The sequence below is a fragment of the Canis lupus genome, chromosome 14, assembly GCF_011100685.1.
Source record: "Canis lupus familiaris isolate Mischka breed German Shepherd chromosome 14, alternate assembly UU_Cfam_GSD_1.0, whole genome shotgun sequence".
In the NCBI taxonomy this organism is placed as follows: Eukaryota; Metazoa; Chordata; class Mammalia; order Carnivora; family Canidae; genus Canis; species Canis lupus.
Window position 1 is genome coordinate 57107610 of NC_049235.1, and position 13430 is coordinate 57121039.

Sequence of the window (13430 nt, forward strand, 5' to 3'; positions counted from 1 at the left end):
TGGGGTCATGGGATTGAGCCCTGTGTTGGGCTCTGCTGGGAGTCGGCTTCGGATTCTTTGCCTCTCCCTACCTCTCTCAATCAATCAAATCTTAAAAAACAACAACAACAACAACAACAACAACAAAAACAGAGTAGTAAAATATGCCCCTCCTGGATGTTAGGGTACAAGGCAGTAATGATAGGAAATTTTCTGTACTTAGATCACTTAACTTTTTTTTTTTTTATGAGTAGCAAATTCATTATCTATTTTCCCATATCAATACATATCTCTATCTTTGTGCGTGTGCGTGCGTGCGTGCGTGTGTTTAAATATTTTAAAGCAAAACAGGAGAAAAAGACAATGAATTAAAGGTCTGGAGCTGCTAGGAAAAAAAAATAGGTGGACAAAGAACTAGTACTTTGGAGGAGCATCAGGCAGCCCTGTGTTCAAATCCGAGCTTCAGGTCCTGGACAAGTCATAGGATCTTACAGAGACCTGACTTCCTCAGCTGTAAAGTGAGGGTGAGCAACACACCTACTTCTTGATTCCTTTGGGGGATTGAATGAAATATGAGTGTCGGGAGCCTAGCAGAGTGTCTCACGCATGATAGTTTCTTTAAAAACAACGCAGATTATGATCTCTTTCCCTGGCCTCTGTAGTACCACTCTTGCCAAACATTTCCTCTTGACCCGAGAGACTGAAAGTTCTGACTTTATATTTTCATTCGTTGAACCGCCTTATAAATCATCGGAACCCAGAGTTTTAGATTTCAGCTGGCATCTCCGACAGATCCATCCTCCGGGAATTAGGGAACATTCCCCTTCAGAGGCAGTTCCCACTGAAGGCCCCTCCACCCCATCAGAAATCACTCATCTCAATACACAGAAGATTGGGAACTCAGGGAAGGGCATTAAGTGTCCCCCGAAACTGCCACGGTTCTGCTGTCCTTGTCGAGTCCACCTGGAAAGCCTCCCCCCACCATCCGAGGCCTGTCTTAGCGCTGCTGCCACAGAGTCAGCGCGACTCGCTCGGGCCTGTACATACATATAGGCTGTCCGTCTGCGCGGCTGCTGGGTCCACGTGAAGTTGGCATAGACTTTGAAATGACCCGTGTGGCTTCTCTCCAGGGAAACTGTTAATACGGGCCTTCAAGTAGACAAAGTAACAGCGACTCATTTTATCCTTATGTAGTCAGGTAGCAGGATGAGGTCAGAGCGGTTGTTTATCCCACAGCAAGTCCTTGACCAACGCCTGGGCAGTTTCAGCTGCAGCCAGAGCACCCTGTGCCCACCTGCCTCAACCTGGGTTGACTTCTTGTCTTGCCCACCTCTCCGGTCTCTAACCAGACTTCGTCATTTCACTAATACGTGACCATCCTGAAATACACCCAGAATACAACTACATTTTACTCTCTCTACTGCCGCCACCCTGGCCCAACTCCCACCACTGATCCCCTGGGCTATTGCAATACCCTCTCAATCAGGTTGGTCAGACTTCCTGGCTTCAGTCTGGCCTTCATTTTATTCTAACCAAACATCCAGAGAGATCTTTTGCAAGGTAAGGCGCATCTTCTTCTTCCTTTGCTCTTGGGTCTCCTGTGACTTCCTCTGAGTAAAAGCCAAAGTCTCCAGAGTGACTGCGAAAGCCTAGAAAATTTTTTAAAAAGGCTTTTTTATGTCTGACCTTTCTTCTCTGCCGTTCCTTCTCTGACACACTGGTTAACCAAGTGAGCGAATGGCCTAGCTATTAAAAAAAAAAAAATTCAGGAAGAAAACAATTTTTAAAAAAATAGTCTTCTACCAAACAGTTTATACACGGAGCACTTGGCATTGGGTCTGTCACTGTGTCATGCTGGATAAAAACTTCCTTCCCTGTCCACCCTAGTACTTTTTCTTTAAAGTTAATATTGTGTCTATTCACATAAAACAGAGTAGAGAAAATGTGGGGTTGAGCTAGCTCTCGAATCCTCTAGCACAGTCCTCTAAGGAACGACCAGAAAGGCGGCGTAGCCCAGCACGAGTCTCAATCTGCCTGCAGGCCTGGCTGATGCCAGTGTCGTGCTGGAGCTGGTCCAAGACTATAGGGTAGTAAGAGGCATTTTAAGAAAAAAAAAAGTAGTGGCTATAGTCAGCTATAGGAGGATGGTTTGACCCGGGGAGGTATCTGAGTTCTAACAGCATTCCAGCCGGCGGGGACTGGGATAAGATGTGGAGCTGGCAGGCATGAGATAAGACATCAGTGTGTCAGCCACATGGACTGGGTTTTATGTAGGTTTTTGTTGGGCTTTGCTTTACAGGGGACACTGGAGGGCGACCAGATTTGTGGAGGCAAAACTGTCCTAAGGAAGGAGGGAACAAAACCTGTTGGTGTTAAAAGAGGAGGCTAGGATGCTCATTACCATAATGCGGGGCATCTACATCTAGTAGCTCATTTTAACTTTGGATAAAATTGTCCTCAGGCTTCCCCTGGGCATACCAGGCTTGAGGCAGGAAAGTGCATTTTAAACCTGACCAAGGAGATATTGCTGGACTAGTCGGGCAGGCTTACGTGGGCCTTGGATAGACCCGAGCCTACAGGTTGTCGGCCTTGAATACACAGGGCTGAAAGGAGCCGGGATGGCAGGTGGGCATTTCCTAAACCCTGTGTTTCTCAACTGTGACACAGATCCACGGGGTGTGCAACCGCTCCCTGGTGCCTCTTCATCACCCCGGGGACTTGATGGAGGTAAAGGGAACCAATGCCAACGCGAGGCTCTGTCTGCTGTGTCGTAGGCGATAAACTACCTAAACCCGTTTGAACGAGTTATCCCCTTGGCAGCCCAGGGACTGCCCGTCCTGCTGCCCAGGGACTGCGTGGCGCCTTCCCAGGCCTGAGGAAAAGGTGCTAAATGTCCTTAATTGTGCCCTTTTGTTCCTCTCCCAAGTCTATCCTATCAGTAGAATAAGAGTTCGAGATTTCTTTTCCAGATCTTGGGAAGTTCAAAAGGATAGATGTTCCAGGAAGAGCCCCCTAGGGAAATAGGACGTGTTTATTGTTTCCAGGTATCTATATTTGCACAACTTGGTTAATCCATTTACACATAAGTGAGTATTTTTCTGTTCCTGGTTGTCCCTCCCCTCCTCCCACCACATGACCAAACAAAATTAGTTTCGGCCATTTAAAAAAATATCCTTAAAGGAGACATAGATGCCCCAGAGCTGAGTCCCACATATTTAGAAATTTGACAAATTTTCGAGTTGCGTGTGTTTGTGATTAGCTGTGTCATGCCAATGTTGTTAGGTGATACAACACGGGGACTGAGCCTGCTACATACATAGGACACATCTCTGAACGAGATGACCTGGGAAATCGAAAAAAATTCTAGCATCTTCAAAAAATCATTCTCTCTGGTAGAAATAACTCATTTTATGCTGAGGGATTTTAAATGGGTTGGATTTATCCCTGAAGCATTGGAAAAAGATACGGAGCACAACTTACCAACTTTCTGAGCAAGGCTCTACTAGGGACAGAAAAACACTTTGAAAGTAATGTCCTTGCTACAGACTTTAAGGGGGACAAAATATACTGCCAAGGTTACCGTGTGGACAGAAATAATAAAGTTAGTGTGCAAACTCAAAGTTTCACTAAAATCATAATGAGTATTTCAGTTTTCTGGAGTACAAGAGAACTGCGATTGCATGCTCCCCTGGGATTAGTTTGCCAGTTGTCAATAGAAAAATACTAATATTTAAAAACAAGGCCTAGCACAGGAGGTAAGCACAGGAAACTAATAACTGAATATAATTATATACACGTTGGGTGAGAAGGAGACTACTTAAGATTCATTATAACACCTGCTAAGAGAAAGAGGAGGAAAATCATTTTTCATGGTGCGGAGCTGCTCACGTTAATGCGAATATACATCGAAACTGCCAAAGTCCAGTAGCAGCTTCTAGGACCTGCCATGTCCTGATAGGTAAGTGATATCATTCTACCCACAGCAATAAATAAAAGTAGTACCAAATTTCTTTAGGGAGGAAAGCAAACAATTATTTTCAAATTTGAAGGAAAATTCAAGTTGGGGAGAGTTAATGGTAATTTTGCTTCGTGCTGTGTGTTTAATATACTGGGGCCTTGGATGACCAGCCTAGTGGCTGCGAAGACCAGGATGATGACACAACAAAGGCTATGTCGGATGCACTTCCCACGGGGACCTTTATTCCATTTCACCTTAGGTTTTCAGGCTCTTGATCCCCCTTGCCAACATCAAAGTGGTTCCACTTGGACACCTTAGATGGCTTTTTTTTTTAAGGTTTTATTTATTTATTCATGAGAGACACACAGAGAGAGAGAGAGAGAGAGAGAGGCAGAGACACAGGCAGAGGGAGAAGCAGGCTCCCGGCAGGGACCCCGATATGGGACTCGATCCCAGGACCCCGGGGTCACGACCTGAGCCAAGGGCAGACTCTCGACCCCTGAGCCCCCAGGGCCCCTTAGATGGCTTCTTTTTAGTTTAACCCCAAGGAGTTAAACCCAAGTGTCCAGCTTTCTGTGGGCTTTTTTAAAGACCCGGAAATTGTCAGTTGCTTTTTCATTCATTCCTCAGGGGAAAAACCATTTATATTAATAATGAGAGAATGTCCCTTTCTATTGCCAGTATATTCATTTTATAAACAAATGAGCGCCCTAAAAGATTTCTGAATACGTCTTCTATTATTTAAATTTTACACACAAAGGTCTTTAGCGTCCTCCTTAGCTCCATTAAACATCAAGAGTCATGACTTCTCTGAGGATTTTTTTTTTTTTTTTTTTAATTTATGATAGGCAGACAGTGAGAGAGAGAGGCAGAGACACAGGCAGAGGGAGAAGCAGGCTCCATGCACCGGGAGCCTGACGTGGGATTCAATCCCGGGTCTCCAGGATCGCGCCCTGGGCCAAAGGCAGGCACTAAACCACTGCGCCACCCAGGGATCCCTTCTCCAAGGATTGATAGAAGTGGATGCAGAATTGCCCGATCTAGATTTTTCCATAAAAAACCTTTTTTTTTTCTTCATGATGTGATGGAAAACAAAAATAAATATGTATATATTTAACGATGACAACCCTGTAGCTACATTCCTCCTAAGTGAGCATCTTGTTGCAGCAAGAGATTTGTTAATTTAGAGCAAATAAATCAGAGTCACCCGACTCTTTTTCCACCAGTGTTCTTTAGTGGCATAATTTCAGGAAACCTTATCTCTTTTAAGGGAGATAAAGCAGACATCTCTTGATAACACGAATATTCTATATTTAAAAGGTATAGCTAATTAATCATAAAAAATTAGACCAAATTCGTGCCATCATACAGCCAACAAGACCTAATTCTGATAAGGGTTATTAGCAAGAAAAGAGCTACCAAAGTATTTTTTTAATTGAATTTCAGTTCCCTGTGATCTGAAGATGTATCTTTGCACTTAAGTCTTTGATTATTATAGGTTTTGAATTTTATATTTGACTGATGGAACATAAACTATGGACTTTTGAAAATAAATCTTCCTAGCTTAAAAAAAAAAAAAAAGGAAGTCTGGGAGGTAATAATACTCCTGTATTTTTTTTCTAATAACGTTTTCAATATGTAAAATGCAGTCCGTAGCATATATTTAATTTGCTCAGTAGAGATTTTACCACCTTCTGTTACCATATTGGTTTTTACTTCCCTGGATAACAATTTTTGTTTGATGTACATATACAATGTGCTTGGAGCTCTGAGGATTAAAAAAGTCAATAGCCTTAGTTGGAGAACTTGTATCTCTAGTTGGAAAATTCGCACATTTTGGATACCTGCTTATTTTTTATATGATTTGTCTAATCTTTAAGAAGTAGGTGTTGTTTTCATGCCCAACAGTGAACAAAAACCCAGACTTGGAAAGATGAAATCACTTTCCCAAGCTGAGTAGCAGAGACTGAATTCAAGGTCATATATTCTGATTTCAAGTTCAATGCTCCTTCCGTGATTTTATAATACATCACAGTACATGGCAGGTTTGTGGCTGTCACACGCCTGCCATCTTTAGAGGAAAGGTGATTAAATCCTCCTGGGAGAAGATGATTTGCTCAATTGTTTTTGAGGGAATAAAACTATAAGGAAAGAAATTTTTTTCCCCACAGTGTAATGAATGGTTTAAAGGGGGAAAACTTCTGGTTTGTGGAGTGTGAATCAAGGTCAAACAGGGACAAAGGAAGTTCCTGAGAGCAAGAGGTAAGAGAATATGGTAAAATATGATGAGGTAAGATGCCAGGGCTTCAGATGGCCACGGAGGGTATCCCAGTCTGGGAAGGTGGGGGGCTGTCATTATGGCCGGATGTGTTACAAACAGGTGTCTTTTGCTAAGCCATGGTGGTCACCCTGACGTAAGTGACCAGGGTGCCCCCACTCTCGAGAGGAGTTTAGTAGGTGGAAATGGCTGACTTTCACCTAATTTTCCCCAAAGCTGCACCAGAACTGGGGACAGAAAACTCAGTGAATTCAGAAAACTCAGTGAATTGGGGCCCTGTGTCAAATGAAACCTTGTGACATCATCCGAGAATATACCACAGCAGCTCAAAAAGGTCATTGTAGGTGCATCGGCATGTCTCTGGAAAATAGCTTTTTCTAGGATCGTTGGGTGGTGTGTAAATTACACATACCGAGTTCTTCTGTTCTTCTGGTTTTATAATTCAGGGAGCTTCCTCTGACTTCCCAGGCATCTGCTACCCTGTTCAGTAGGATCCTACTGAACCTTCTCTGTAGACATAATTTTATGGCTCTAATGGAATTGTCAATTCTCTCCTGGAAAGAAACTGAAAAGCCAGTGAAAACGGAATCATTTTCAATCTTTTAAATGGCTTTTAGGTCTGTGCTAATACATTTTGAATCCATAGTTCATAATTTTTGGTTCAAACTCATAATTCTTCTTATTTTGTTTACAGTCTCAAGAGCCTTAGCATAAAATGCTACTTTCATCATTCTAGACCCTAAAGAAAAATTACCTGCCAGTTTGAATTAAAGGTAGCTTCTTTTTTACAAATACTGTAAGAAAACCTTGCTATTTGGAAGTACCCAACAAGCTGAAACTTTTTGTTCCCATACTTTTAAAATGTATACAAAAAGATCAAAAACAAATAGAGAATTCTACGTTTAAACTGTTTTGTACTCTAATTCTATGTTAACATAGGAATAATTTTGTCATGAATTATTCAATAGATGAAGATTATAGAAAATATACAGGAAGGTAGCACGGTACAGTGAAAAGTGCAGAGAATCCTTGGCTTGTTTCCGTTTCTTCTTGACTGTGTGACCTTGACTGAATCATTCAATCTCTGGGTTTCATGTTTTATATCTGTGAATGGGGATAATATTTACCTCTTACCCTTTATTGGCTGATTGAGTTATGCCCCACACGTGGCTGAAAATAATATGTAGGAATCTCATGGCACTACTTACATTAACTCCTCGTCTTGATCAATACCACTGGTAGGTAGTGATTTATACCGAGTAGTGAAAGGTATTTTAGTTATAGTTGAAAATAATAGGGCTTGAAAATCCCTGCTGAAGGCACGGACACAGCTTCTCAACTCCCTGCTGGGCAGACGCCACCAGACCACTGTGTTCTGTGCTCATGACCTAGCCATGTAAACTCCTCGGTTTGATTACAGGACCTCCTTTGATCAAATTGAGTAGCGTAGAGGGGCCTGGGTGGCTCACTCAGTTAAGCGTCCAACTCTTGGTTTTGGCCCAGGTCATGATCTCGGGTCCTGGGATCGAGTCCTGTGTTGGGCTCTGTGCTCAGCATGGAGTCTACATGAAATGCTCTCTCCCATGCTCCCATGCTTTCTCTCTCTCTCTCTAAAATAAATAAGGAAATCTTTATAACAAGTTTACTACTGTACATGGCTAGGCAGTGAGCGTGGTTTTGGGTCCCTGTCTGGGGACTGACATGCAAGAACTGAAGGTATTTTGCTTGGTGAATGAAAGAAGTAGGGACCTGATAGCTGTCTTTGGTGATCTGCAGGATGTTCCTGTAGAGAGAGGTTTGGATGAATTTTATGGAGTTCTGAAGGATGGGAGCAGGATGAACTGGTAAAATTATGAGAAGGGAACATATGACTTTACATAAAATAATTTCCATCTATTAGGCCAGACGTCAAAATGGATTGAGGTCATGAGTTTCTGCACACTGTCAGTGTTTAATCAGAGTGTAGACAGAGGCATTGGGGAGCTCTTCATAAAGGATTGCCTTAGATTATATCTTACCTGCGAAGGCCCCTTCTCTCATTAATATTTTATAATTTTGTCATTTTTATTGCCATTTATTATTATTATAGGTTAACTGTGAAAGCATTGGAATAAAACGATTTTTATTCTTGTCCACTTATTTATAAGTGTATAACTTTGTTTCTAGGAAACAACAGCTGAAAATCAAATATATTTGCATCACCACTTTCTAGCCCTTCAAATTTCCTCAGGTAAAAACATCAAGCTCATATTTTTGAAATAGATATGACTTATTGATAAATAGATTTGTTGTATTTTGTGTTTGATCTTTTCGCAGTTTTTGTAAGTTGTAAGAACTTTTTTTCCCACTTTGATATGATCTTATTTAGAAATCACTAAAAGAGTAAGGACTGGAGGTCTCTTAAAGGTTTGAAGTCCAAAAATTTATGCTGTTCTTATTCCTCCCTCTATCATTTTGACTACTGGCAGTCCATTTTATTCTTGCATACCTCAAAATGCAGGAATTTCTTCTTAAGGCTTTGGCATCTTTGCATAGGTCTTCTTCCAGAAGATCCTTCCTCCATATTGAGCTGAAGTCTTTATTCTTGTCATTTATTTTAGTCTTCCACACTGACACCATCCAGGATGAATCTAACCCTTCTTTTATATAAACTGCTTTTTGTACATTTAAAGACAGTGACCCTGATGACTCACCTCTTATTTCTGGGACTCCTGCTGGGTTTTGAGTATTATTGTTATTCTGGCAACTTCCCTCTGAATAGTCTGACTTTACGCATCCAACTTTAATGTTCAGATATGGACATAATCCTACTCTGGCTGTGGTCTGTCTAGAGGGCGCAAACAGGACCGTGTTCTCCCTTGTTCTGCTGCTTGTCCATTTCTATTAAAGCAACCTAAGGTTCTAATGACTTTTCGTAGTTAGATTTTACATTTGACTCATTCATTCAAATGATATTTATTGAGTGTTTACTATACCCTGGAGTGTCTTCTAGGCAAATAAAACAGTGAACTGACCAAACAAAAAAACACATTAGAGAAGTAAATTTAGTGAAAATCCTCATTCTTTTCCGTAATTTCTGTCACGAAACCACAGTCTCCACCTAGAAGCATTGTAATTACCATTCATCTAAGTGTAGGACTCTGCATTTCTAAATTAAGTTTCATCTAGAAATATATAGCATATTATTCTAACATTCTTAAGTCTTTATGGCATTTTGATTCCATTAATCAATGGATTTACAATGACTTGGCTGTGGGCACAAAAGTGATAAAATTTGTATCTTTATTCATATCAGGGATTAAAACATTGAATGGGAAAAGGCTGAAGGTAGAGCCATGAGGCATTGACTAAAAAAGTTCTAGAATGACATATAACACATTATTTAGTTCCCTCTGGGTATGAGCAATTTACCTATGTATCTGTCCACTTGATTATACCTATATCTAACTCATAGTGCTGTCGCTGCCCCCCCTTTTTTTTCTTTTTGCATATATGTGAGGATGTGAGAAAAGGCTTTGCCAGATGCCTTGCTAGAGACTTATCTTTTCTTTACTCTCCTTAAATGCCTGGTTTCTTTTAAGAGGCATTTTTACACACTGGCTCCATTTTCCTACGTCCCTTTATATTTTTCCTTGTGTTGCCAGTCAACTAGAACAGCACTCCATTAACTGAAACTGTCCCCATTCACAAAGACTGAATATATATTTTTAAAGAATATTTATTTGGAGCATAGCCTGTCCAGAGTCTGACAACTCTAGATTCAGATCTGCCTTCAGTAAACAGCTCTCAAACCAACATTTTGTCATTGTTCCTTTCTTCCTGTTTCTGTGGACAGGGAAATGTCACCCTCCCATACCCACAAGTCCAATATTCTTAGGGCGTTAATGAAAAATGGTGATTCAGAAATAGTTCCACAGTGGAAACAAGTTTTTCTACCCCAGACCCGGGAAGAATTCAATATAGAGATATTTAAATGCACTATGTCTAGTACTTGCCTCCTTGTTTTCAATTCTGGTATTATTCTCGTTGTATATATATTCTAAAATGAGCCAGCAGCAAATCAGATCAAGGGGAAGGGGATGGGAGTTGAGTATTAAAAAGAAATCCAATGTCTCTTTTATATATAGCAGTTATAAATATGTATAAGAACACTGTATTATTTTATTTGAACCTTACATTTTAAAATTATATTAGATTTTAAAATACTGGCACTTCTGTCTACCAAAAATGAAGGGCATGGAGGCTAGTCCAGTTTGGAAAATTCTGAGAAAGAGATTCTGAACAAAAGGATTTTGGAATGCTTTTTAACAAACAGCTGCTCTGACTATTCTGATTAGATAAAGAAGCTATTTGTTCTGCCCTGGTGATATTTCAAATTTTGCAAGCACTCTGCAGTAAAAACCCTGCAAGCACGTGATGCTAATGTTAGAGCTGCTTGTATACACCAAACTGGACTTTGAAATTTTATTTATTGGAAATACTTAAAGACAAGTTATTTATTTAATTAATATTTTACTGACGTCACTGATTTATTTATGTGAGGTGCAAATACAGAATTCATTTTAAAGTATAGAGATGCTGGGGCACCTGGGTGGCTCAGTTGGTTGAGCATCTGCCTTCTGCTCAGATCATGATCCCGGGGTCCTGGGATGGAGGCCACATCGCATCCAGGCTCTCTGCTCAGTGAGGAGTCTGCTTCTCCCTCTCTGTCTGCCCCTCCCCCCCATCATGCTCTTGCTCTCTCTCTCTCAAAACAAATAAATAAAATCTTTTTAAAAAAATAGAGATGTTGCTACCTTCTTCTGCTACCGTGGGAATTCTGTTTTATAATGTTATCACCTTGATTTGAAAGTGAGATGTCATAAAAAGTGTGATTTTTAAAAAAGGTAATAATATAGTCTTGCAATTTGATTTTTTTTTAAGTTTTATTTATTTATTCATGAGAGACACAGAGAGTCAAAGACACAGGCAGAGGGAGAAGCAAGTTCCCTATGGGGAGCCCTATGCAGGATTTGAACCCAGGACCCTGGGATCACGCCCTGAGCCAAAGGCAGATGCTCAACTACTGAGCCACCCACGTGCCCCACCCCCCTTGAAATTTGCTTTTGAAACGTGACTCTTGGAAACTTAAAGAAAAACAGCTGATTATTATAAAATCAGTTGGAGAACCCTGACAACACATTATCACTGCTACAGTTTACTCTAAAGGCAAGCTTATAAGGATCTGCTTTGGGGAGGGGTCCTCACAAGGGTACTTATTAGGGCTATTGTATCTATCAGAATGGGCAGAGATGATGGAATAAGAATGGCTACATCTAAACGTTCAAAATAAGTGTAATGGAAATTGTGTGCAATGACAAATCAGCAAATGTTCTGCTGAAAAGCCAAATGGGTGACGTAAAAGCAAAATTTCAGCAAACTGAGAATAGAAAATGATTATGAGGAACTTCCAAATACGAAAACCAAATTTTAATTCTATAAATAAATATCTATATGCTGAACGGGTGGGGCTGGCCCCCTTCAAAGAAAATCGAATGAGTGTAGTATAATTTTCTTGGGGATTCCGGAGATATCAGGCTGTTTGAGTAGACAGCTATTCTTTGTGAGGCTCCCCTTAAGTCTCTCTATGCTCAATGAGCAGAGAAAATGTGGGTGATAACATAAAAATAGGCGGAAAGAGGAAGATGAAGAAAATAAACTGATCCCCCAAAACACACTGTAATGGAGAGCAGAGGAGAGGACTGTTTTCTATGGAAATGAAGCATAACCTGGCTCCAGCCAGCTTCTATTAAAATGTTGGCTAACATCATTTTTGAAAAGCCAGGCTTACGTAGTAATGGGTGGTAGGTCAATTAGCCGAAAGCAATTTCACTAAAATGACCTTGTTTCTTTTAACTGTATTAGTTTTAGTCAAATAGTTTTGTTTTTGTCTTTGTAACAGCTTTTTAAGTAATGATCAATTCATTTCTCCTCCAATCTGCTGCATAACGTTCCTTTGGTTTCTGCCGCAGCTACAGACCAAAAGCCAGTGAGAGAGAAAGACTGGTGGGCACGAGGGTACATTTTTTGTTGACGTCGATGTGGATTTTATCTAGTTGAAAACGTGGGACAAAGTGAGCTCAGCGTCCTCTTACTCCACCACCTTCCCAAACTCCTTTAAGGGCATGTTTTTTTTGTTATAAAGAATGATTATCAATATATTCCCCATGAATATATTTGTTTTTTTTTTTTACGATATATTCTTCATGTATCCAGTCATTTAAATTTGTATGCATAAGAAAAATTTATCTTTAGAAGTAGATTGTTACAAATATGTCTTTCTTAGGAATATGCAATTGGTGGTGAATATTTTAGAATATCAGGAATTTCGTGTTTAATTTTATTCTTAAATTCAATCTCTCTCTCATACCTTAGTTCCTCCTCTTTCTTCCCCTCTCTTGCTAGCTCCTTAAAATGGTGTCATGAAGACAAAACAAAAACTCGTCAATATAGTTAGAAGAAATAAATGAATCATGTGAATTAGTAAATTGGTTGACTTCTATGGGGATGTAAATTTGTTGAAGGTTAATATCTCCCATTTCCTACAGGAAATGTAAAGATGATAGGAAATTTGCTTATAATAAGAGAAGAATAGGGATCCCTGGGTGGCGCAGCGGTTTAGCGCCTGCCTTTGGCCCAGGGCGCGATCCTGGTAGGCCCGGGATTGAATCCCACGTCGGGCTCCCGGTGCATGGAGCCTGCTTCTCCCTCTGCCTATGTCTCTGCCTCTCTATCTCTCTCTCTCTGTGACTATCATAAAAAAAAAAAAAAAAAAAAAGAAGAAGAAGAAGAAATTAAATCTCATAGCTTTTAGCACAGGTACTTGGAAAGAGCATTTTATAACTGTGTCGGGTCATTCTTATGTTGACTACACTGTTGTCAAGATTTATTATTTTTATGCACGATTGATTTTAGAGTCTATATTACTATTATGCGAGATTTGTAATCCCACAATGGATTTGACATTTCACACTGCATCAAATGTGGAGAAAAAAAAAGATTTTATGCATTATAGGCTTTTAGAATATGTGTGTGCATCTTTTCCCCCAAGGGTTGATGGTATGCAGGCAGTAAGCTAAAAAGGGGGGAAAAAAAGAGGGTAAAAAATTATACCAAGATATTCATATGTGATATATGTCATTAATAGATACTCAGATGATGCTTTAAATATGCAAA